This window comes from Humulus lupulus, chromosome 4, assembly GCF_963169125.1.
Source record: "Humulus lupulus chromosome 4, drHumLupu1.1, whole genome shotgun sequence".
NCBI classification, from domain to species: Eukaryota; Viridiplantae; Streptophyta; class Magnoliopsida; order Rosales; family Cannabaceae; genus Humulus; species Humulus lupulus.
Window position 1 is genome coordinate 24,686,380 of NC_084796.1, and position 27,804 is coordinate 24,714,183.

The 27,804-nt window shown below is 36.3% G+C and overlaps 1 long non-coding RNA gene and 1 other non-coding gene across 2 annotated transcripts; both read left to right on the top strand.

Moving 5' to 3' along the window:
* The first annotated feature begins 1,387 nt into the window (after window positions 1–1,387).
* LOC133830210 (uncharacterized) lies at window positions 1,388–27,422 on the top strand. The gene is made up of 3 exons (XR_009891940.1): window positions 1,388–1,828; window positions 3,720–3,800; window positions 27,180–27,422. It is a non-coding gene; the product is annotated as an uncharacterized LOC133830210 (long non-coding RNA).
* LOC133833666 (small nucleolar RNA R71) lies at window positions 23,687–23,793 on the top strand. Its single transcript, XR_009893034.1, has one exon. It is a non-coding gene; the product is annotated as a small nucleolar RNA R71 (small nucleolar RNA).
* Window positions 27,423–27,804: the final 382 nt, after the last annotated feature.

Here is a 27,804-nt window from a genome sequence, read left to right on the forward strand (position 1 = left end):
ATCTAACTAAGAACCCTTTATATGACCCCTGGTGACAAACTTTGAACTCTCTATTTGCCACAAACAAATATGAAAGAATATGTCAAAACTTCCCTATCTCTGATAACTTTCTTTACATATCAGGCATTTAATTTGGATAACTAGCTAGCCCGTAAAAATCCATGTATGGAAGCATGCTATATCTGACTTTATTTGACTATTTTTTTTTAAAAAAAAATGTCACAACCATTATCTCCTTTATTATTATGTTTGTTTTAACTTTTTTAAGGGCTGAAGTACATGTAATGTCATGTCTCAATTCCATGTATATGGAAAGTGAAATGAAGAAGCTCTGTACAGCAGAAAATTAGAAAGGGCAAGTCATTTGAATTGATCATGTTAGAATATCTTATTTCATGAAGAAAATGTTGAAAATGATATTTCCATTTGAAGGAAATAAAGCTTAACATAGTTTAGGCTAAAGAAAAGTTACCAAATTTTTCTGATAATTATTCCTCCTTATTTGAAAAAAAAAAGTAAATAGTTATTTATTTAGAGCCAAAGAAAAGAATAAACGAAAGATAATCATTGGCTTAACTATAAAGATATTGTCAAAGATATTAAAATAAATATATGTCAAAACTCTCAACATCGTTAACACCAATTATGGACGAACCCTACCATAAATAACTTTATAAAAGAAGAAAAATCATCCAATAATGAAAAAAGAGATGAATATAGACATAATAAGTAAAGCAAATACTAAAAGATCAAAAGGTCACTAAACTTATTAGGTTGTACAAAAGATATTATTCAGTCTCTTAATAGCTCCATCAGTAATAATGAGTGATGACACTTAAAACCATCATACTAAATTATTCTACGTGAAGGAGAAGGTATAAGAAAAGCATATTACTCTTCCTTCGATAATATTTTTTTTATTTAAGAATTGGATTCATGATATATAAATCAATGCTATAAATTGGCATATGCTCCAAGAGACGTGTATAATCATTGCAAAATTCCAAAGAGAATGCTGGGCCTAATTTTTTTTATATGTGTTCAGTAAAATTAAGCTGTCGAAATCTAAATTCAAATATCATGCATATTATATTCGTGCTTTTTTTTTTATAAAAGTGTAATATATATGGTTTGAAACTTTATTTTCAATATACTAAATTATCGAAAATTTCTTGAAAACTTACTAAATGTCTTAAATAATTATAATATAGACTCATATTATAAAATGAAATAGAATTACAACTTATTTATAAATCGAAAAGAAAATAAGTCATTTTAGGAGACTACCAAAAGTCCTTGTTATATTTTTATTTCTTATGTTCTCTTAAATTATTTAATAGACAGCTTGCCAAGTGACATTTTAATTGGTTCACTTTATTTTTATTGATTATCCTAGGAAACGTAAAAATGGGGGATTTGAAATTTGGTTCCTACAACATTCACCTCTAAATGACAATAAGGGAAAAATAAAAATTTCATAGAATTTTTTTTCACTTTTAGTGCTAACGCGATACATTATAAATTTAGGATAATTCTAACGTGCGAGCGTATGGAATGGGGCTTTTTTATGGAACGTTGATCTTCAATTATGGGCCTTAAAGTAGCCTCCAGCACGGAGTGCAAAAGATGAACCTGTGTATAACTAAAAAAAAATTTCGTTAGATCTTCTTTAATCATCAATGTCTTTTTTTTTTGGTAAATCTCACGATCGTTCTTGCGAAAGCTGAAGTTGAGAAAGATGTCGCAATTAAGGTGAAATTGAAGGCAAAACAGTAGTGAGAATCAACTATTGTTGAGATCTGGAGTCATCGCTTGCAAAAGATATGGGGTTAGTTTTTTTTTTCTGAAATATGGTTGTAGTAGTTATGTATGGAGGGTATTTATGAAATGATTTTTATTTTAGGTTTTGTGATTTGTTTTTATTGTTCGTAGTGTTTGGGTTTCGTATTTGTATTGAAAGGGTTTTTTTCGCAATTTGCTTGATTCAATGGGTCCATGGGAGAACATTCGAATTAGTTTGATAGATGTTTTTGGGTTCGATTTCTTGTATCATTTGATATGTTTGTTTAGGTTTATTTTTTCTTTTGGTTATTATTATTATTTTTTTTAAGAAAATCTCAGAGAGACTGCATTGTTAAAAGGCAATTTTTCCTAACTCTCACACTTTCAAGCTTTCTTCTTTCCTTCTCAACTCATTGCCTTCAACGCACTCTAATTCTTATTATTTATTGTATTGATTTTGACTCTCTTATGCTAACTCGCAATAGTGTGATCTCGTCGTCCTTTCAATCTATTTTTGCATATCTGTAGCTGTCAAGCTAATTGGCGGCGTTGGTGATGTCTTTGCTATTGTAGGTACTTTCGATAGTGGTCATTCTTCGTTTTGGTTTTGGAATAATTGTTATTTTCGTTAGCTACTGGTTTTAAAGTCTTGATGTTGAGTTCTGTTTGTTTTTCGCGAAAATGTGAGGAAACGGAAAGAAAATCAAATAGACGAAATGGAAGAGAAAATTGACTTGGTTATTACAGTTATGTATTATGGATTTTGGTCCTATTACCGTTTTGTTCTCTCATATTTTTACTTGACCAAAAATTTATAATATATTAGAGCATTAAGCGATAATTTGACTGCAGTATAGAATGGTATATTAATGATGACGTAGATAATGAGACATGTATTATGTCATTGATTTTTAATTTCTATGGCTTTTGAATTTTTTAAACATAAAAATAGAAATATAATTTTATTTTTGTTTCTTTATTTTTAAAAAAATAAAAATATGTTTGGTAACTATTTTTGTTTTTTGTTTTTAAAAACAAAAAATAATAAACGTGTTTGATAACTTTTATTTTTATTTTTTGTTTAACAATATAAAGTGTTGGTTTGAAGAAGAGAAGAAAAATTAAAAAACTGTTTAAAAAAATTTTGAAAGTGAAAAAATTCTATTTTCAAAATTTAATAAATTTTAATTAAAATTTAAAAAAATAATAAATAAAATAAACACATTTTATGTTTAATTTTCAAATTTTTAATTAATTAAATAAAAAATTATTTTTTTAAGTGTTACCAAACAACACCTATGTTAGTTCTTTACTAATTGTTTTTCAAAATCGATTTCTCATGTCATGGTTGTACTGTAAATTAAAGTTTTATTGTTAATGATTCTTGTATTCTCTAGTGTTGCGAGATTTTAATGCTACGTAAGCATACGTAATCATAATTCGTAATAAAACTGGTAAATCCGGGTATCGTTCCACAGAGACTGATTTATCAATTACCAGATAATTAATTTATAATTTCTATTTGGTTAATCGAATGTTTGATTTTTAAAATGTAGAATTTGATTTTTACAACAACATTTCAGTTACAACAAATTCAGCTCAACTCATCAAGATTACATTCTCTACTTCTATCCTAAAATATATATATATATATATATACATATAAAGTTTATTCCCTATTCTGAATCTGTACGAAAAACCAAGAAAAGGCAGAAAGAAATTACAATGTATAGAGAGCTAAGGTTTTTGAGTGTAGAGAGTGGAAAAAGCCTGTAAAACAGAAAGAAAGAGAGGAGAGTTGTAAGAAACAGAGAGGATATCTATATATTGAGTGCTAGGGTTGTAGAAACAAGAATAAAGGAAGGAGATTACCTTTGCCGAGTCACTGTAGCTGGAATCTCATAATATCTTGTAACTGGTTCTTCATTTTAGTGCAGATTCGAGTTTAATCACCTCTAAGGCAAGCTCAAGAGGACGTAATCCCAATAATTTTTGGCGGTGAACCTCTATAAATCGTTGTTTGTCCTTCTTCTCTACTTTTCTATTTTCTTCTTTGATTGTTTTTGGTTTCTGGTTTGCATCTGTGCCCTAGCTTCTTTTTTTCTCTAGTTTGTGCGTGTACTGGAAGAGTAAATCTGAAAAATAAAAAGTGTTTAGGGTTAGATATTCAGATAAAGCAATAAATAGTAAAGAGTAATCGTGTCTCAATATCAGCCATATTTTTGTGTTGTGTGAAAGGACAAGTTTGACCTTGTGGTGTCTAAGTGATCTATTAAGTTAGTGTAGGGTTAAAAGAGTAAATAAATCCTACAGTGGTATCAAAGCTAGGTTCCTGGCTGTAAAGTTCAACTCAGAGGTGACACCAAGATTCAACAAGGCTGGAGGAAGAAGATCCCCAAGTGGCAGGAGACAATCAAGAAGAGTTTGAGGATATTCCATTATCCGAATCTACTGAGAATTCTAAACCTTTATCTCTTTTAAATTCTGAATATACTAACATGAGCAATATTAAAGTAGACATTGACAAGTTTGATGGGTCTGGTGATTACAGAATTTGGAGAAAAAAAAATCAGATCTTTATTTGCACAACAGAAGCTATTAAAGGTGTTAGAGGAACCTATTGAGTGGCCAGAGGGTACAAACAAGATACAGTAAGAAGAATACCTAGAAACAGCTACAAGGATTATTATCTTCAATCTTTCAGATGCAATAATAAGATTGGTAGATAAAGAAGAAACACCAGCTAAAATCTGGAAGAAATTGGAGGAGCAGTTCCAACAAAAATCACTCACAAACAAGATTTTCTTAAAAGAAAGAATCTTTGGATACAAGATGAGTCACTCTAAGACTCTAGAGAAAAATCTTGATGAATTTCTGAGGATGCATATTGAACTTGCAAACTCAGGGGAAAATGAAGCACTGAGTGATGAGAACCAGGCCATAATCATACCAAACTCTCTGCCAGAATCCTATAGGGAAGTCAAGACTGCAATCAAATATGGAAGAACTGAGATTACACTTGAAGAAGTAATCTCAGCCCTCAGGTCAAAGGATTTGGAAATGAAAACAGAGAAATTAGGAACCTCTAGTGGAGAAGTGAATCTGAGCAGAGGTAGACCAGTTCATAAGAAACCGTGGCAAAACAGGGGAAGAAGTCAAAGTAGGGGTCACTACAAAGGTCATCACAGTAATGACAGGAATCAATCTCAATAAAAAGGACCTAATGGGCAAAAAGGGTGTTTTCATTGTGGAAAACCAGGACACTTCAAGAGAGATTTCTATTTTTGGAAGAATAACAAGAACAAAAAGGATGGATATGAAGAACCTAACATAGCTGATCTCAAGACACCAAAACATAACCATGAGTATCAAAATGCAAACTTAAGTGATGGTTATGATAGTGGTGAAGTTTATGTTGCTGCTTTAGAATTTAAGAATGAATGGATACTAAATTCTGGATGTACATTTCATATGACTAACAACCTAAATTTTTTGTCTGATTCCAGGGAATCTCAGGGTGGAAAGGTAATACTAGGGAATGACCAAAGTTGCACCATTAAAGGATTGGGCACAGTGTATTTCAAAATGTTTGATGGCATCCTAAAAACCCTAACAGGGGTGAGGTATGTACCTGACCTTTCCAGAAATTTGATTTCACTTAGTGTTTTGGATGACTTAAATGTAGACAGCAAGATAAGGGGAGGACAGATGAAGATTTTCAAAGGCTCTATGGTCCTCATGAAGGGTCTAAAGAAGGGAGGATTATAATATCTAATAGGAGAGCCAATAGCTAACTGCAACAATACAGTAACATCATCACCCGAAGACTTAAAGGCTACTCTTTGGCATAGGAGGTTGGGTCATATCAGTGAGAAAGGATTGCAACTAATGAGTGAGCAACACCTACTTGGAAAAGACAAAGTAAGCAAGGTAGATTTCTGTGAATACTGTGTATTGGGAAAGCATCACAAACTGAAGTTTAAAACAGGTACTCACAAAACCAAGTCTATTTTAGAATATATTCATTCTGACCTATGGGGGCCTGAGAAAACTAGTACTCATGGGGGCAGTTCCTATTTCATGTCTATTGTTGATGATTTTTCTAGAAAAGTTTGGGTATTTTTACTTAAACATAAAAATGAGGCTTTAAATAAATTTAGACATTGGAAAAATCTTATAGAAAACCTTACAAACAGAAAAATCAAGACTTTGAGAACAGATAATGGACTAGAATATTGCAATAATGAATTTGACAATTATTGTAAAGAAAATGGCATAAAAAGACATAATAGGACAGTCAGACTTACACCCCAACAGAATGGGGTAGCTCAAAGAATGAATAGAACAATATTGAATAAGACTAGGTGTATGCTCATAAACTCAGGACTATCAAAGGGTTTCTGGGGAGAAGCAGTTATGACAGCTGTTTACTTAATAAATCGATGCCCATCTAGAGCTACTGAGTTTAAAACCCCAGAAGAAAGATGGATAGGTAAACCACCTGATCTGTCAAATTTAAAAGTCTTTGGTTGTGCAGCCTATGCACACCAAAGTGTAGGGAAATTAGAACCAAGAGCCATAAAATGTGTTTTCCTAGGGTATCCAGAAGGTGTAAAGGGCTATAGATTATGGGACAAAGAAAAGGGAGGTTTTAAGACACTTATATGTAGGGATGTTATTTTTCAAGAAAATATTTTTCCTTGTATTACTAACCAAACTGCAGGTGTTCAAGGAAATACTAACAATGCAAGAAATACATCCAGCTACATACCTAACTTGGTTCAGGCGGAACAAATACAAGCTGAACCAGATATTAACCAGGAAGAACCTACTCCTACACTAAGGGAGTTTGAAAATGTTCAGGTGGAACCTAATGAAGTTGAAGATAGAGTCCAAAATGAACCACAGGAAAACACTCAGAACATGGAGGAAGTACCCACAGATTACCAGCTAGTTCGTGATAAAGAGAAAAGAGTCCCAAAACCTAACCCTAAGTACAGCTTCAATATTTGGAATGAAGATTTAGCCTATGCATTCATGAGTGACCTGGAATCAAAGGTTGTAGAACCCCAGTCCTATGAAGAAGTTATTCAGAGTAAGGATTCAAAGTTGTGGATAAAGGCCATGGAAGAGGAGATGAACTCGCTAAGGAAAAATAAAGCGTGGAAACTGGTGCCTAGACCAAAAGGGAAGAGTACAGTAGCTTCTAAGTGGTTGTTTAAGCTAAAGGAATGATACAGTGAAGGGGAACCTACAAGATACAAGGCAAGACTTGTGGCAAAGGGTTTTACACAGAAAGAGGGAGTAGATTTTACTGAAATATTCTCACCTGTTGTAAAGTACAAGACTATTAGGATTATGTTGGCCCTATCTACTCAATTTGACCTAGAAGTGGATCAAATGGATGTCACAACTGCATTCTTACCTGGGGAATTAGATGAAGAGATTTATATGGAGCAACCTAAAGGTATTGTCAATACAGGGAATTCAAAAATGGTTCGTAAGTTGGAGAAATCTCTATATGGACTAAAACAGTCACCTAGACAATGGAATAAAAAGTTTAATGCTTTTATGACCAAACAAGGATTTATTAGGAGTAAATTTGACACTTGCATGTATTTCAAAGAAACTCAGATTCTAAAGGCTACCTATCTGTAACTCTATGTTGATGATATGCTTATAATAAGCAAGGACAGAAGTAATATAGACTCTTTAAAGATACTACTGAGATCAGAGTTCGAAATGAAGGACCTGGGAAGAGCTACAAGGATACTTGGGATAACAATAAGTAGAGACAAAAGTAAAGGAAAGATGCATCTTAGACAGGAAAGCTACATCCAGAAAATTATGGACAAATTTTCAATGAACAATGCTAAGATCACTAAGCTACCAATTACCAACCAACATCAACTGTCTAAAGAGCAATGCCCCAAAACAAAGGAAGAAGCAGAATACATGAACAAAGTTCCTTATTCTAATGCAGTAGGATCCCTTATGTATCTAATGGTGTGTACTAGACCTGATATATCCTATGCTATAAGCTTACTAAGCAAATACATGTCAAATCTGGGCAAACCCCACTGGGAAGCTATGAAGTGGACACTAAGGTACCTACTGGGAACTATGGATATTGGACTCACATACAGGAAACAGAACTATGCTCTAAGATTGGAAGGGTACAGCGATGCAGACTATGCAAGGGGCAGAGATCAAAGAAGGTCAACTTTAGCATACTATTTTCTTATAGGAGGAAATTGCATACGCTGGAGGGTTCAGTTACAGCCTGTAGTAGCCCTATCTACAACTGAATTAGAATATATCGCAGTAACAGAGGCAATTAAAGAAGCTATTTGGATACATGGCCTATTGAAGGAAATCAACCTACAGTGTGGAGCACCTACAATCTACACAGATAGTCAAAGTTGTATTCACTTATGTAAGAACCCTGTATTCCATGATCGAACAAAACATGTAGAGATTAAGTGCCATTTCATCAGGGAAAAGGTGACTCAAGAACAATTATTAATAGAGAAGGTGCCTACAGAAGAGAACCCAGCAGATATGGGAACTAGATTGTGACCTTACACAAATTCAAGCTCTGCTTGAATTTGCTAGGGGTCGACACAGGAGGATAACAAAGAAGAATAGAGTGAAGACCCTTAGAGGTGTAGTGCACTAAAATCATATCTGACTTAATATGAGAACTTGGGTGGAAATTTGTTAAAAATATCAAGTCCTCACATTAAGTCCCAATCCACTCAAACATAAACAACAGAAAGACAGTTACAACAACATTTCAGTTACAACAAATTCAGCTCAGCTCATCAATATTACATTCCCTATTCTGAATATATACGAAAAACCAAGAAAAGGCAGAGAGAAATTAGAATGTATAGAGAGCTAAGGTTTTTGAGTGCAGAGAGTGGAAAAAACATGTAAAACAAAAAGAAAGAGAGGAGAGTTGTAAGAAATAGAGAGAATATATGTATATTTAGTGCTAGTGTTGTAGAAACAAGAATAAAGGAAGGAGATTACCTTTGCCGAGTCACTATGGCTGGAATCTCAGAATATCTTGTAACTGGTTCTTCATTTTAGTGCAGATTCGAGCTCAATCACCTCTAAGGCGAGCTCAAGAGGACGTAGCCCCAATAATTTTTGGTGGTTAACCTCTATAAATCGTTGTTTGTCCTTCTTCTCTACTTTTCTCTCTTCTTCTTTGATTGTGTTTTGGTTTTTGGTTTGCATCTGTGCCCTAGCTTCTTTTTTTCTCTAGTTTGTGCATGTACTGGAAGAGTAAATCTGAAAAATAAAAAGTGTTTAGGGTTAGATATTCAGATAAAGCAATAAACAGTAAAGAGTAATCGTGTCTCAATATCAGTTATATTTTTGTGTTGTGTGAAAGGACAAGTTTGACCTTGTGGTGTCTAAGTGATCTATTGAGTTGGTGTGGGGTTAAAAGAGTAAATAAATCCTACATAAACAAAATAGCTACAAGTAGAGTTTCCCGCGATTTTCCCCTCTTCCATGGCGAAGAAAAAGAAATTGGTAAGGAAACCGGTGACAAGATCAGAAGCTCAAGGTTTGCCTTCAATCCAAATTGAGAATTCTCATACCGAATTCGTTCATGAAGAGGCTATTGGCGAGGGAAATGTTCAGGCACTGCGTAAGACTCTAATTGAGTCTGATTTGGGAGAGATCGCTGATGGAGAAGTTCAGGAAGGTGAGCCGAAAGTTTCTGAGTTTGCTGCTTCTAGCTTGGCGGACAAAGTGGAAACTGGAGACTATCAATCTTCGGCCCAAAAGCATTGGAATCAATTCAGTTCAGGTAAGCTTTCTTTTAGTGATCAGAAACTAGAATATGTTGAACCACTGGTTAAGGATGGTAAGAGGATTGCTCTAATTGATGAGGATGAAGTGAGAAGCCAGTCGGCTAACTAGAACTCAGCAGTCATATGTATGGTTCTTGGAGCTAACCCTCCAATGGCTGTGTTTGAAGGGTTTATCAAGAGAGTTTGGGGTCATCTAGGGATTGCTCAAATTGCTAGGATGACTATGGGTCTGATAATGGTTAAGTTTAATGATGAGGCTACTCGAAGCCATGTATTGGAGAATGGTTGCCTTCATTTTGACAGAAAACCAGTGATTGTTCGACCTTGGACAACCGATTTAAATGCGATTTGTTTGATCCGCTCAGTTCCTCTGTGGATTAGACTACATGATCCTGGCCTTCAATATTGGGGAACCAAATTCCTTAGTACCTTAGTTAGTACTATAGGCAAGCCGATTATGGTTGATAAGTTTACTCGAGAGAGACTAGAGTTCAGTTTGCTAGGATTTTGGTGGAGGTCGAACTTTCAGATAATCCTCCTAGGATTATACACTATATGAATGAGCAAGGTCAACTAGTGGAGCAAGGGGTGGATTACAAATGGCTGCCTGTCAAATGCAAAACCTGTGATGGTTATGGACATATTATGTCTGATTTCCGCAAGGAACAGAAGCCACAATTGGTTCAAAAAGCTACTCTAACTAAAATATCTCATGAGAATGAACGGGCTAAGGACAAACAAGTGCTGACTTCAACTTCTGAACTGGCCAAGGAGCAGATTATGGATGCTGAAGCCGGACAGGGACAATATTCAGGAACTAAGGAGATGATTGAGGAAACAACTGATATTGAGGGCCAGAAATCAAAAAATAAATGGCAAACTCCTAAGAAACCAGGGTCTCTAAATAAGCACGGTCAAAGAGGTAGTAGTAGCAAGAATGTAAACAAAGATGAGGTCCAAGGGAAGAAGTTGATAAATGTGTTTAGGGTGCTTCAGGAACAGGCAGAGGGGAATGAAGGAGGCAGGGGTAAATTGCAATCTTCTAATGGATAATTGTAATATCCTCCGCTGGAATATTAGGGGATTGAATAGCCTGAAAAAACATACTGTTGTGTTAGATATTTGTAGTAAGAATAAAATAGGGATTGGAGCTATTTTGGAGACTAAAATGAAGGGAATAAGAGTGTAGGAATTAATGGTTAATAAATTCAGGAACTGGGACTATTATACTAGTTCCATGATAGAGGGAAGAATCTTGATCATATGGAGAAAAGTGTTTGTCAAAGTAAGTGTGTTAGAGGAGAATACTCAGTTTGTTCACCGCCTTGTTAAAATGACAGGTCGCAAATACTCATTTATTGTTACTTTTGTTTATGGCCGAAACACATTGGAAGAGAGGAAGGCCTTATGGCAAGGTTTATCTCAGATTGTTCGTCCAATTTTCTCTTGGATGATTTTAGGCGACTTTAATGTTATTTTTACAGCAAGGGATAGAAGTGGGGGAAGGCCAGTTTCTCAGATGGAAATTGTAGACTCTTCTCATTGGATTGCTATGAATCATTTGGAAGCTCTTAAGAGTACTGGATCCTTTTTTACATGGACTAACAATCAAGATGGAGCTGCTCGAATTTATTCCAAGATAGGCCATGCTTTTATAAATGAGGAATGGTTAGATGGATTTCCTAATGCTTCAGTTGTGTATAACTGGGAAACAATTTCAGATCATTGTTCATGTACCATTTCTGTTATGCCAGTAGAGAATTTGGGTATTAAACCTTTTTGGTTCTGCAATTTCTGGACTGAACATGTCAATTTTAAGCAGCTGGTTTTAGAAAATTGGAGGCAGCCGATGAAGGGGACAGGATTGAAGTCTATCTTTTTGAAGACAATGAGGCTAAAGCATAAATTAAAGAGATTCAACAAGGACTGTATTGGAGATATAGGAGTTCATTTTCAAAAAGCAAAGGACCAATTTCAGGAAGCTTTGTTTAGTGCTCAACATCATCCTAGCAATCTTACATTTCAAGACAATGTTAAGATTTCAGCTGAAAATTTCAGAATTCAAGAGCAAAGGTATCACAGTTTTTTGGCTCAAAGAAGTAAGATAAATTGGCTGAGACAAGGTGATATGAATACTGCATTTTTTCATGCTTGTTTGAAGAAGCGTAAGGAGGCTAATAGAATAGCCACTTTCATAAATGAGCAAGGAAGGGTGGTGGATAATTACTTTGAAGTTGTTTCTCATTTTATGAATCATTTTAGAGGTATAATGGGGAGTCCCAGTTCGGCTTCCAAGGTGTTAAACAAGCAGTGTGTTGATATGGGGTTAAAACTTTCTTTAGACCAGCAGCTGCTGTTATTGAAACCTTTCACGCATAAGGAAATTCGAGATGCCATGTTCAGTATTTCTAGCATCAAATCTCCAGGCCCAGATGGTTATGGTTTAGCATTCTTTAAGGTGATGTGGCAAGACATAGGTGATGAAGTTTGTAGAGCTATAGTTCAATTTTTTGAGACAGGGTTCATACCAGAAGAGTTACTGAATACTTCATTGTCCTTGATACCTAAAGTTGACAATCCTAGTCGGGCAGTGGATTACAGACCTATTGCATGTTGCTCAACAATTTATAAATGTGTTTCAAAGTTACTCTGTTCTCGTTTAGCCAAAGTCCTCCTTGTTTTAGTTCATACTAATCAAGGAGCTTTTATACAAGGAAGATCTATAGCCCACAATGTCCTAATTTGTCAAGATATTATCAAGAATTATAGAAGATCGTCCATATCACCAAGGTGTGCAATTAAAATTGATATAAGCAAAGCCTATGATACAATAGATTGGAGGTTTATTGAGGAGCTTCTAAAGGCTTTATGTTTCCCAACAAGATTTATTGACTGGATTATGACTTGTCTGAGCAAAACTTCTTATTCATTAATCTTGAATGGAAAGGTCCAAGGCAGGTTTAAAGGTGAGAAGGGTCTTTGCCAAGGGGATCCAATTTCCCTAGTGTTATTTGTTCTAGTAATGGAGTATCTAACCCGAAGCCTCCATTTAGCAGCTCAAAATTTAGCCTTCCGATATCATCCAATGTGCAAGAATCTCAAGCTCATTAGCTTATGTTTTGCTGATGACTTATTGATATTTTGTAAAGGGTCTCTATCATCAGTAAAAATCATTAAGAGTGTGCTTGGGGAGTTTAGTTCTGTGACAGGGCTTCAAATTAATGAGAGCAAATCTCAGGTTTTCTATGGGGGAGTTTCAGCTGCTGAAAGAATGCAAATGTCTGCTGAATTGAAGCTGTCAGAGGGATCTTTTCCACTGAAATACCTTGGTGTCCCTATGAGACCTACCAAATGGAAGCATGAAGATTGTGATATCATTATTCAAAAAATCAAAATGAGATTACACACTTGGGCAAGTAGGCACCTGTCATTTGCTGGCAGAATGCAACTGATTCATTCGGTTCTTTTTGGGCTGAGGAACTATTGGATGAGCATTTTTGTTCTTCCTCAAAGCATAATAAAGGAAATTAAGAGGCTCTGTCGTGGTTTTCTATGGGGAGTTAATGGCAATAGATGCAAGATTCATATGGCTTCATGGGAAAAAGTTTGTCTTCCTAAGGCTTATGGGGGGCTCGGCTTCAAAAATGGACAGAGTTGGAATCATGCTATATTGGCTAAGTATATTTGGGCGATCTCTGAGAAGCATGATTTGATGTGGGTGAAATGGATAAATTCTATTTATCTGAAAGGCTCTGACTTCTCGTCCTATAGGCTGCCTCTGGATACCAGCTGGTACTGGAGGAAATTATGCAAACTGAAAGGTAAACTCAGTAGGGAAGATATTAAGGCTGCTGGTTTAACTGGGAAATTTTGCTCCTCCATTCTATATAATAGTTTTATGTGCCATCAACAGGTTGGATACTACAAAGCAGTTTGGTGTAGATTATCTTTGCCTAAGCACAGATTTCTATTATGGCAGGTTGTCAATGCTCAGGTGCTTACTTATGATAACTTACTGCGGTTCAGAGTGCCTCTTGACTCTTTACTGTGCCCAATTTGTGGTGATTTTGAAGAGAGTCATTCCCATTTGTTCTTTGAATGTACTCTGTCAAAATAGGTGTTGGATCAAATTTTTGAGTGGATGGTATTCAGTACTTGGCCTTATGAGTTTGATAGATGGAGGACCTGGCTTTCTAGCAGAAATAATGGATTCCTTTTTCATATCTCTATCATGATATTAACGGCTGTAGTTTATAGCATCTGGAGGAATCGTAATGGTTGTATTTTTTATCATTACTCTAGGTCTGCTACTAGTATAGCTTCTGAAGTTAAATCTCTTCTGCATCATAGGCTTAACAATGTTAGTAAGAAGAAGCTTTCTGCCCAGGAACAAAGAGAGTTATCTCATTTCACTATGTAATTGTTGGTTGAGTTGAGCTGTTGCTGTCCTGAGGTGTTTGTATTTAGTTTGTTATGTTGTTTAGGTGAGGCTTGCTGTTCTCAGCCTCTGGTTGTTGTTAGGCTGGATTGGTGTTTGTAATCTTTTGCTTGTTTGATTAATGAAGTAAATCCCTTCTTCTTGATAAAAAAAAAATAGCTACAAGTAAAACTTAAAATAAAATTCAAAATATAAACACGAAGACTTCAAGAAATTAATTCAATAGAAGAATAAAATTAGGGAATTCAATCTCAACTATCCACTCTAATATTCATCAATTCAATAATTACAATCTTTCTTCTTATTAAGATGACAAGTTAACAAAATATTTTTATATTCATGTTACAAAATATAAAATTCAACCTACAGCAGAATTTTCTATATTTCTATGACAAATTCAGCATTTGGAGGCAATAAGAACAATAACTCAAGAACCACACAAATAATCACGATATTTTCGTTCAATGATCAATTTTATGTCCAGTCAATTATAGCATATCCAAATCATACTTTTCAGGTTTTGATTCAAAATCATATAGGTTATGAAAATAGGTGGCCAATCAATTCTCAAACAATAAACATAAATTGACAAGATCTCAATAGAGGAAGAAAGAAAATAAACTTTGCTTTAATTCATAAAAGAGTTTCCAGTGATTCAATTAAAATTCCTAATACAGAAACTAGTTCATGTTCATCATTAAGAAATCCATAAACAAGAAATTAATCATATAGTAAAGATAAAAAGAAGAGAAAAGAACTCTATGTCGATCCAAGCTTTTCTCCCAAGTGATCTTAATCCTCCTCCCCCAGTCTAGGTCTCCAAAAAGTGTCCCTTTTTCCCTCCAAAATTGTGATTTAAACCTAATAAGTGTTTCTCCTAAACATGAAATGACCAAAACACCCTTCATTAAAAATCTGCGTTTTTCTCATTTCTGGACATATCCTACGGTCACAGTATAGCATTCCTGCGGTTGCAGGAATACCCCGAAAATGCCCAACTTTTCTGGAATTGCGGTCGCAGAATCATATTCTTGCGGTCGTAGAAAGTGCTCTGAAACACTGTTTTCCACCAATTTTTGTCCTTTTGTTGGTTTTTCTCCAACATGTTTCCACACCTAAGTCATCTAAGCCCTTCAACACCTGAAAACACACAAAAACAAGTGTAAAATAGAACAAAAAAAAACTAAATACCTAATACTTTAGCTAAAAACACATAGATAAACGAGTCTAAAACTCGTTTATCAAACTTCCCCAAACTTAACATATGCTCGCCCTCGAGCAAAGAAAACAAGACTCAAAACAAACTAAACAAATAAATACAAACACTAAACAAATGAATCAAGATAACCACAATTTTTAAACCTCAAAATTAATGAATGACAAGCATATATAATTCTCGAAAAATAACTGACAAGTAATCCAGATTTTCAATCCAACCGCTTCTTCAACTTACCCTAACCCATTGATCATTTTTGTCTACTCAACCATGAATAATAAATAACACACATTTAAAATCATTTACACACGCCGAATTCTCACCATCAATCCATCAAATCTCATATTTCCATATGCTTGCTAACTCATTATTCTCCACTAATAAAAATCAATCCATGTTCAAGAATCAAATGGTCTTTTAAAGCTTGTTTTGAGAGGCTTAGGTAACGGTAGATAAGATAGTCATTTTGGCTCAAATATACCATAAGCATATAATCCAAATAAACCAAAGCATATACCATAAGCATATAATCCAAACCTGATATCCACATTATAATCCAAACAACCCCAAATTTCCCTTTATTTTCCACGATTGAGAAAAATTCACACTAGATATTCGTTTTTATTTTTAACTACACTTCCCCAAACTTATGTGTTTCAATGTGAACAAACATAAGAAGTGTAGTTTATTTTCAATCTCAAATTTTTTTTTCCGCATTTTTCTCTCAATCTTTTCCTTTATTTTTCTATTGTCACAACCAAATCACAAAATAACACTCATTACAAATCAACCCCCATTTATATATTTATATGCTCATGGTATTAATCAAGGGAATGAAAAATAATAAAGTGTTCAATTATGCTCAAAATAAGTGGTTAACAATAAAAAGTTATACTTTTAGGCTCAAAAAGGGTAACTAGGGATAAATTAATCAAGGTTGGCTTGAAAGGTTCAAACGTTCCAAAATAAAATCGCCTAAATCATTTTCCTAAACATGCATTGTCTATGATTTCGCCTCAAATAACAAGCAAGCAAGTTCAAGAATTTTTTATACATTCTTTCCACATTCAAAATTCAGCAAGTGTAAATACATTTAAATGCAAGAATTTACCAATCATGATCAAATATTCAGTTTTACAATGAATTAAAGTAACCCAAAGAAGTGGTCAAACCAAGTACACAGAATTTTTTACAATCAAATACATTTTTCTTGAATTATATTACAAGTCATTCACGTATTCTCATCGGCTAATCATTGTTATCTTGATTCGACAGACTCTCTAGATACCCTAACACACAACACAATTAAGCAAAACACCAAACTAAACAGAACTTGACTCAACTAACCTGACACAAATAACTAAAATAAATCCTCATTCCCCAAACTTACCAAAAACATTGTCCCCAATGTTTAAATAAAAACTAAGGAAAGGAAACTTACCTGACTCGACTAAGGATGAAGGACTTGCCTCGTCATCCCCCTCAAGTGGAGGATACCCAGAGTTGGGTTATTGTGGATATGGTGGAAATCCACTAGTGTCAATGCCAAAATGAGTGGCAAAGGCTTGGTTGTAAGCATATTGGTTATGCGCCACATTGACACTCCATAAGTGGTGCTGCTGGAACTGAGACACCAAATTGTCCATCCTTTGGTTTATGTTCTGAGCTCTCTAAGGTGGACGAGCAGACTGTCTGGAGGTACCTGCACTAAGATCAACTAAAAAAAAATTTCACATTGTTAATCTTGACCAAATCATAAACTAAAGGGGGCAATTTCTCCTCTAGTTCATTAATGGGGACCCTTGCTTTCAAACATAAACTGGTGATAAGGCTAGGAAAATACAGCCCCACATAACCAGTGACACAACACTCATTCAAATTGGAGACAATAATATTGCCTACATCTATGGATTTCCCTTGTAGAACAGCATAGAGCAATACCGCCTTACTAGGGGTGACAATGGTAAAAGCTCCGGTGGGTGTCAAATTTGAACAGATAAAATACAACCACACTCTTTTTTCCCTAGTCAACAAATTGAAGGGAAACCCAACTCTGTGAGTGCCATTAAAGGTCCATTCAGTTTCAGGTGGGGTTAAAGCCTGTAGGATAGTGTCCCAGGTGCTCTCCTCACATAGTTGGTCCTGTAACTCACATATTTGGTCCTGTAATTCCCTATACTCATCAGTTTCTAGGGTAGGCAATTTGAAAATTTTGTTGATATCACTTCTATGAAATTTCACAGTTTTTCCGATAACAGTGGCTTCCCATGTATAGTCATGGTGAAAACCATTAGCATAAAATTCTTGAACTATGGGGATGATAGCAGCAATTGGAGGAGCACAAAAAACCTCCCACTTATGGGTTCTAATCACAGACTTATACTCTTTAGGGACAATAAACTCATCTTTCCAATTGGTGGCAAACCCTCTCTCCCTAATAAGGCTACGTTCCTTATCTTGAATGTACCTATAATTGGCCATTAGGTTTACAAATCTAGGCACATCCTAAAAATTTAGGTCTTCCTCATTCTCTATGGGTGAGGGTGGTGGTTGTTGTTTTTTCGTTTTTCCAATTTTACTTCTTTTTCTACTAGTGGACATTATTACACAATAACCAAAACTACACAAAATAATGCACACACCACCACCAATTCACTAAAGAGCAACAATTTCAAAATTTATAATCAATGTTCAATTTATAATTTTCCACAATCCCTAAATTTATGGCTTAGAATGGGAAAATGGCAAAATTCTCCAAATAAATTGATGACCCAATGAAATTGTACATAAAAATAAGCATCAATAATTCCCAATTTCACCAATGTCGCTTCAATTTCACAAAATCATCTAAAAAAATTCGAACCCAAAATTAGGTCAAAATTTCCCAATTTTAAAATCAAGCAAACTCAACACAAATGCAAATCCACCAACCTTCAATAAAATGTTTCAATGATAGCATAAGAATCCAAAAATAACATATATTTATCAAACACCACACACAAATTTTGAATTCAATAGCTTATCATGAAAAATTTCTCACGAACACAATGTAGAACTTAAGAAGAAAAAGATAAAGGAGACTTACAATGGTAGATGATGATGGAGAGAAATTTGAGAATGATTCAAGGAGAAATATACTTACAAAACCTTTGATTGATAAGGTCTCTTGAGAAAAAAAAAATTGAAAGAGAGAAGGAGAATGAGAGAATAGGAAATTAGGTGATGAAGAGAAGAGGAAAGTGAGAAAATGAAAGTGAAAAGAAAGAGAATCTGATAAAATGAAGTGAGAGAGAAGAAAAAGAATTTTCTAATTAATTTAATTATTATTATTATTATTATTATTATTATTATTATTATTTTAAAGAACGTGATCCTGCGTCCGCAGGACACCATTCCTACGGTCATAGGAATCTCCCCAATACGCCTAAACCACTGGACCTGCAGCCGCAGAAAGTGGTTCCTGCGGTCGCAGGATTGCTCTACAAACCACAATTTCATAAAAAAAAATCACGTATTTCACGATGACATAATCCACAATATTTACAAGAAAATTAAAAAGAAACCAAAAACTAACTAAAAATAAAAAATAAAAATTGTCTCAACTAAAATAGCTTAAAAACTTAATTGAACTTGGGATGCCTCCCAATGGCACTGTCGTTAACGTCATTTAGTCAGACGATGAACTCCTCCTCAGAGAGGCTTCAACAGATTAATGGATTTGTCTTGATCAATGGGACCACCCAAGTATGGCTTTGCTCGTTGACCGTTCACCTTGAATGTTTCATTATTTTGATTTTTCAACTCTAATGAACCATAAGGAAACACCTTTACTACTGTGTACGGTCCTGACCATCTCGATTTCAATTTTCCTGGAAAGAGTTTCAACCTTGAATTAAAAAATAATACCTACTGACCTGGTTGAAATTCTTTGCGAACCAAGTTCTTGTCATGCCATGCCTTGGTGCGTTCCTTGTAAATCTTGGCATTCTCATAGGCTTCATTCCTAAACTCATCAAGTTCATTCAATTGCATTAGCCTATTTTTCCCAGCTGCATTCAAATCATATTCAACCTTCTCATTGCCCAATATGCTTGGTGTTCTAATTCCACTGGTAAATGGCAAGTCTTACCAAAAACCAACCTATAAGGTGACATGACAATAGAGGTCTTAAATGTCGTTCTATAAGCCCATAAAGTGTCATCAAGTTTTTTAGACCAATCCTTTCTTGAGCTATTAACAGTCTTTTAAAGAATGCTCTTGACCTCCTTATTAGAAATTTCTGCTTGACCATTGGACTATGGATGATAGGCCACGCGATTCTATGTCGTACTCCATACCGAGCAAGCAAAGCATTAAACCATTTATTGAAAAAATGACTCCCTTCATCGCTTAAGATAGCTCGGGGAGTTCCAAACCGAGTAAAAATATTCTTATGCAAAAAATTTAGAACCACTTTACCATCATTCGTAGGAGTTGTCACTGCTTCCACCAATTTAGACACATAGTCCACAACGAGAAATATATACTTGTTATTGTAGGATGATGGAAAGGGTCCCATGAAATCAATCCCCCACACGTCGAACAACTCAACTTCTAAAATAACATTCAGCTGCATCTCATCTCTTCTTGATATGTTACCAGTGCGTTGACATCTATCACAAGACTTAACAAAAGTATTTGCATCTTTAAATAAAGTAGGTCAAAAGAAACCACATTGCAATACCTTTGTTGTTGTCCTCATTGCTCCGAAATGACCCCCACAATGGAGAGTGTGACACTAGATGAGAATAGAGATCATTTCATCTTTCGATACACAACGATGAATTATTTGGTCAGCACAGTGTTTATAAAGGATGGGTTCCTCCCAATAATAATATTTTACCTCAGAATAAAATTTCTTGAGTTGTTGTTTAGACAATCCAGGAGGTACAACATTTGCTGCCAAATAGTTAAAGTAATCTGCATACCATGGCACCAAGCAACCTTCCCTTACCCCAAAGAGTTGTTCATGCAAAAAGTGATCATTTATTTTCACTTTTTTACTATTTTCACTTTCCTCCACCTCAAGCCTTGACAAGTGATCCGCCACAAGATTTTATGTCCCCTTTTTTATCCCGAATCTCCATGTCAAACTCTTGAAGCAATAACACCCATCTAATGAGACGAGGCTCAGCATCCTTTTTACTCATCAAATACTTGATAGCTGAATGGTCGGTGTACACAATCACCTTATTACCAATGAGGTAAGACTGAAACTTGTCAAATGCAAATACTATTGCTAGAAGCTCTTTCTCTGTAGTAGCATAGTTCAAATGTGCATTGTTGAGAGTTTGACTAGCATAGTAGATAGTTCTAAATACCTTGTCCACCTGCTGTCCCAAGACTGCTCCTATCGCATAATCGCTTGCATCGCACATGAGTTCGAATGGTAGATCCCAGACAAACAATGGGTGCTGAAATTAACTTTGCCTTAAGTGCCCCAAAAGCTTTTAGGCACTCTTCATTAAAATCAAATGGAACACCGTTCATAAGCAAAGTTGACAACAATTTAGAGATTTTAGAGAAGTCCTTGATGAATCTTCTATAAAATCCTGCATGTCCCAAGAAACTTCTCACCCCTTTCACTGAAACTAGAGTTGGTAGATTTTCAATAGTAGCAATCTTTGCCCGATCCACCTCTATTCCATCTTTTGAAATCTTGTGGCTAAGTACTATTCCCTCATTGACCATAAAATGACACTTCTCCCAATTTAGTACCAAATTAGTTTCCTCGCACCGTTGCAAAACCAATTTCAAGTGTCTCAAACACTCATCAAAAGAGGCTCCAAAAAGCGTAAAATCATCAATAAATATTTCTATACTTTTCTCCACCATATCAGAAAAGATGGCCATCATACATCTTTAAAAGGTGGCTGGAGCATTACATAAACCAAATGGAATTCTACGAAATGCAAAAGTACCATATGGGCATGTGAAGGTGGTTTTCTCTTGATCCTCTGGCACAATAGAAATTTGGTGGTATCCCGAGTAACCATCTAGAAAATAATAATAATCGTGACCCACCAATCTGTCAAGAATTTGGTCCACAAAAGGTAAAGGAAAGTGGTCCTTTCTTGTAGCGGTATTCAACTTGCGGTAGTCTATACAAATCTGCCACCCCGTCACTGTAAGAGTCGGGATAAGCTCGTTATTCTCATTCTTGACCACCGTCATACCACCCTTCTTAGGAACCACTTGAACCGGACTTACCCAAACACTGTCAGAAATTGGATAGATCACCCCGGCATCTAACCATTTAAGAATTTCTTTTCTTACCACCTCTTTCATCGCTGTATTTAACCTTCGTTGAGCCTCGATGGATGGCTTATTGTCATCTTCCATAAGAATTATGTGCATCACCATTGACGAACTGATTCCACGAATATCTGCCAATGTCCAACCAATGGCCAACTTGTGATCCCGGAGTACTCTTAACAATTTTTCCACCTCCACTTTAGAAAGAGAAGAAGACACAATTACTGGTAGTGTTTCATTCTCACCCAAGAATGCATAACGAAGGTGGTCTGGTAGGGTCTTCATCTCCAACACCGATGGCTTTTCAATAGAAGGCAATGGGCGTTCAGGCTCCTGTCCCAACTCCTCAAATTTTTTTCTAAAAAATGGCTCAAAAAGAATTCACCCACTTGACATAATCCATGACCTCAGCGTCATCCTTGTCATTTTCCTCAAGCTTTGTCAATACCATATCAAGAGCATCAATGCTCATGCTTTTCTTAAAAACAACCCCCTCAACCACATCAACAGAAAAACAACTATCGCTTGCTATGGGGTAGGACATTGCTTTAAATACATTGAAAACCACTTCCTCACCTTGAACACAGAGCCTCAACTCACCTTTCTGAACATCAATAAGTGATTGCCCCATAGCTAAAAATGGTTTTCCAAGTATTATAGGCACATTAACATCTTCATCCATATCCAAAACAATGAAATCAACGGGAAATATAAACTTGTCCACCTTGACTAATACATCCTCAATAATTCTTCTAGGATGTTTCACCGACCTATCAGCCAACTGTAAAGTAACTGTCATGGGTCTTGCTTCATCCAAACCAAACCAACGAAAAAATAGACAAAGGCATCAGATTAATACTCGCCCCCAAGTCACATAAAGCATGTTTGCACTCAAAATTACCTATAGTGCACGGTATAGTAAAGCTCTCCGGATCTCTCAGCTTTTGGGGCAGCTTCATTTGCAATATTACACTACACTCCTCTGTCAAAGCTACAGTCTCATAATCCTCCATTTTTCTCTTTTTTGACAGGATCTCCTTCATGAACTTTACATAGCTAGGCATTTGTTCTAAAGCTTCCGCGAAGGGGATGTTGATGTGCAACTTTTTAAAAACCTCTACAAACTTGGAAAACTATTTATCCAAAGAATTTTTCCTAAGTCTTTGAGGATATGGAATTCTGACTTGAGTATCAACATTAACTGGTGGAGCCTTTTCAGGAACAGGATGATCGTCAGTAACCACCCTTTCCTCTAAACCATTTGTCTCGCCCACTTCTTCATTCTTCTCAACAGATGATTGTGGTGTAGGATACTCAACTTGTTCCCCACTTCTCAATGTTATGGCCTGACACTGCTCCTTGGGGTTCACAATAGTATTACTAGGCAAATTCCCCTGAGGCCTATTTATCATCTTATTCGCCAACTGCCCCACTTGCATTTCCAAATTCCTAATGGAGGATCTGGTCTCTGTCATAAACTGAGTTTGGGTGTTGGTGAGAGTTAATAACACTGCTTGCAGTTCACTAGGCTATTATGTAGGAGCTGGTGGCCTAGATTGCTGAGAAGTTGGTCCTGGTGGTGGAGCTTGAGACATAGGTTGTTGTTACTGTGGTTGAAGTTATTGTTGTTGGCCTTGATTATTTCTCCAGGAAAAATTAGGATGATTTCTCCACCCAGGATTAAATGAGTTAGAGTAGGGGTTGTTGTAAAGCCTCTGAAAATTCCCAATGGCTTGAACCTGAGCCTGATCCATAAGAATACTACTTTGAGAATCTGTAACAACTGCTTGACACTAATCATAAGAGTGCGGTCCCCCACAAAGTTCATATCCTATTTGCATCTGAATAACATTGGCTGAGACAGTGGTATGTTGCAACTGCTTGGTCAATGAAGCAACTTGAGCAGTCAGTGCGGTGATGGCATCTAATTCATGTACCCCAACCACTTTCTTAGTACTTTCCCGTTCAGTAAGCCATTGATAGTTGTTCATGGCCATTTCCTCCAACAGTTCATACGCATCATTAGCACTCTTACTCATAAAAGCACCCCCTGCTGCAGCGTCTATAATGGTGTGAGTAATACCGCATAGTCCATTGTAAAAGTTGTGGACCAACATCCACTTTTCTATACCATGATGAGGACATTTTCTCAATAGTTCCTTAAACCTTTCCCACGTATAATACAATGATACTCCGTCATTCTGATAGAAATTATTGAACACACCTCTTAGTTTTGCAGCTTTTGCTGGGGGGAAAGAACTTCACAAGGAATTTCTAAGCTAGCTCTTCCCATGTATTGATAGAATTTGATTGAAGGGAATTCAACCAGCTCTTTGCCCTATCTCGCAGCAAAAATGGGAATAACCTCAGTCGAATGGCGTTGTCACTCACCCCATTGTATTTGAAAGTGGCACATAGCTCCAGGAAATTAGCTAGGTGCATATTAGGATCTTCTGTGGGGAGTCCACCAAACTAAACTGTGGACTGAACCATCTGAAGAATAGCTGGTTTGATCTCAAAATTACTGGCAGTGATTGTCGGCTGTCTAATGCACGTTTGTACTCCTGTGACTGTAGGGAGCACATAATCTCTAAGTGTACATGCATTTTGGTTTTCAGCGGCTGCATTTTGATTGTGTGGTATAACATTTCCACCACCATTAAGTATGTTGTCACCCATAATGGCTCATTCTCTTTTCTTTCTGCAGTTTGACTTACAAGCCTTCTCTATCTCAAGATTAAGAGGCACTAAACTATCAGCCCCCCTTCTTCTGCGCATAAAACAATAGTACCTGAAATAGGGATAGCAAGAAGTACTAAACCAAGTTAGAAAATTGATCAAAAACCAAACCAAATTAGAAAGAAAATTAACTATGTTGATATTGATAATATTTCAGTCCCCGGCAACAGCGCCAAAAACTTATTGCGAGATTATAATGCTATGCAAGTATACGTAATCGCAATTTGTAATAAAACCGGTAAATCCAGGTATCGTCCCACAGAGAGTGATTTATCAATTACCAGATAATTAATTTATAATTTATATTTGGTTAATCGAATGTTTGATTTTTAAATTGTATAAATTGTATAAATTGATGCATAAACAAAATAACTACAAGTAAAACTTAAAACAAAATTCAAAATATAAACACAAAGACTTCAAGAAATTAATTCAATAGAAGAATAAAATTAGGGAATTTAGAGGAAGTATTTAGGTCTTGAGGTTATTCAGAGGACCAATGAGGTGATTGAGAAGATTAGAGCTTGAATGCTTGCCTTCCAGAGTCGACAGAAGAGTTACTCAGACTTAAAGTACAGGAGTGTAGAGTTTCAAGTTGGTGATCATGTGTTTCTCAGAGTTTCTCCCTTGAGAGGGGTGAAACAATTTTGAGTGAGGGGCAAGTTGAGCCCTAGGTTTGTTGGCTCCTTTGAGATTGTGGAATGGGTTGGAGAGGTTGCCTACAGATTGGCAATGCCTCCAGTTCTACCAGGGGTTCACAATGTATTTCATGTGTCCATGCTCCAAAAGTATGTATCAGATTCTATACACGTGCTAAGTTATGAGAACATGGAACTGGATCAATATTTATCTTATAAGGAGAAGCCGGTTCAGATTCTAGACTGAAAAGATAAAGTTTTGCGGAACAACACTATTTCCTTGGTGAAAGTGTTGTGGAGGAACAACAAAGCAGAAGAGGCAACTTGGGAGCTTGAGACTAATATGCAGGATCGGTATCCCAAGTTATTCAGGTAAATTTTGAGGACGAAATTTCTGTAAGGAGGGGATAGTTGTAGCGTCCCAAATTTGCTAGTAAGGCTTAGTGCCTTGATTAGCGTGTCGGGATGATAATAATTGATTTAATTATGTTAATATGTGAATTAGATGGACTATGTGATTAGAAATGCATGTTTAGGTGAATTAAATATGCATGTGGACCCAATTTGGTTAATAGGGGCATATTTGTAATTTTAGTCCGTTGAGGATATAAATGCAAAATATATGTATGTTGTGCTTGATACCACAAGATGGTGTGATATATTTGCGGTGTCCGATCTGAGACGATCCTAGGGAGCGGAATAGCTAAATAGTCACAACATGGTCAAGTACCCAGCTCGTGGGGAGCCTAGGGGTATTTTGGGGATATAATATGTGTTCAGGATTATCGGATAACGGGTAGTGATTTAATATTTGTTTAAGTATGTCAGGGATTAAATGGGAATTTATAGGGATACTCAAGGAATTAGCGGGATGTGGCAAATGACGGGATTGCCCTTGGTGGCACTAATGGATTGAGGATAGACTTTAGGGCGTTTTGGACTTTTTAGCTAGGGGATAAACTTGGACATATCTTAGACTCTAGAACTAGTTAGAAGGAAACAGAAGAAAAAACACTAAAATCCTCAACTCAGCTCTCTCTTGCTCTCTCTCTCTCTTTCAGTTTTCTCTCCTTCTCTTGGAGACTTGGACAATTTTGAAAAATTCTGGTGGTGAAACTCAGAATTTGAAGCTGGGAACTTGGGGAAAACAAGCTAAAGGTGTTGGAAATCAAGTCTAAGCTCGGAATCTTCACTGAGGTGGGGTTACTTTCATGTTTCTGTTGGTAAATTCGATTGAGAATGAAGCTTAGCTAAGTTCTAGGCTTAAGTTGAATTTGGTCTGAATCGGGGTGATTTAGCTAGCTTTCTAAGGTGCTAGCACTGCCTAAAGTGTAGTAGAGTTATTGAGGGACTCAACTCTGCATTGGAGTATGTTTAGATTGAATTTAAGATAGCATAGCTCGTGAAATGCATGAGGAATTCTGGGTTTTGGGGCTCGCGCCATGACCCTGTTCATCAAGCGCCGCGGCCCGCTTGAACTTTGAGGCTTGGGAGCCTCAGATTTTTTCCCAAGCACCGCGGCGTAGGCTGAGGCGCGCGTGTGGCCTGTGTCCTTTAGCAGATAGAGTCGTGCTCTCTGACTTGAGCGCGCCATGGCCCTGAAGGGCTGGGTCGCGACTCAAATGGGAATTTTTGGCTATTTGAGGGTTTAAGTTTGAAAACCCAAATGTTAAGGCTCTGGAAGGATTCTACTACCCGGTTTAGTAGAATTCGAGGTCTTGAAGGCTAGTATTTTAATCCAAAGTTCTTATTTGGTTTAGGGCTTAATGGATTGTTATTTTTGATTCGTTGTGACTAGGTTTACGTTAAAGCTCAGGTTAGGAGATTGTGCTCGGGATCGTGTTGATCTGTCAGTTCGGGACACAAATAAGAAAAATTGTTTATGCCCGTAGAGCAGGGCATGGCCCTATTACTTGTGTTTAATATATGTGTGAATATATGTGAATGCTATGCTGTGTTGTGCAAGCTTATGAATGAACGGCGAAGGCCGGGAATGGCGAAGGGATGGGATCGGCGTTAAGAACGCTAAGTGCAGGCCGCTAGGGCGAGACCCTCCAAGGTGTTGTATCCACCCACTCGGTGAAGACTGCGAACCCAGGGCCTGTTAAAGCACCTAGGTCGGCGTAGGCCGCTATGTGTTTAGTTTGTTGACTGTTTTGTTGTACATTGTTGGATTGATATGTGATTTGTTATGCGTTGAGTTTTCTTGCTGGGCTTTGGCTCACAGGTGCTTTATGGTGCAGGTAATGGCAAGGGAAAGGTCGACCAACCATGAGTTGGAGAGCGTGAAGCGACGTGTACATGTTCGGCCTACCTGACTGTCACGGCTAGGGTTGTTTGAGGAATTACTATAAATGGCTGATTTTGTCGCTTAGGTCGACTTTATTGTTATAAACTTTTGAACTGTAATACATTTTGTATCAGTATTTTGGGATCAAAAATGTATAATTTTTATGATTTTAATGAATGTCCAAATCTTTATATCCAATGTTTCCAAATGAGTATTTATTTCAATTTAATCATACTTTCTAATCTAAGACCTCGATTAGCGAGCTGATGGCACATTTATAAATCACATGGTAACGACTCTAAGGTAGTTGAGCATTACATCATGTTTCATCATTTACTTTCGTTTCAAGCTTTCATGTTTTCGTCGTGGGAGGCGGATGATTCTAAGCCTTTCGCGAGGGTTTAGTGGTTGTGCTACGCCATTTTTTTATTTTTATTTTCCACGCGTATAAAAAAAACAGTCACATGTATCAATTTTGTTTTTGTCACACTCAAAAATTAGATTGAACCAAAAAAGCCCCGTATAAAATAATTCATTAGGATAGAATCCAACTTTCTGTATAAGCCAAAATCTACAAG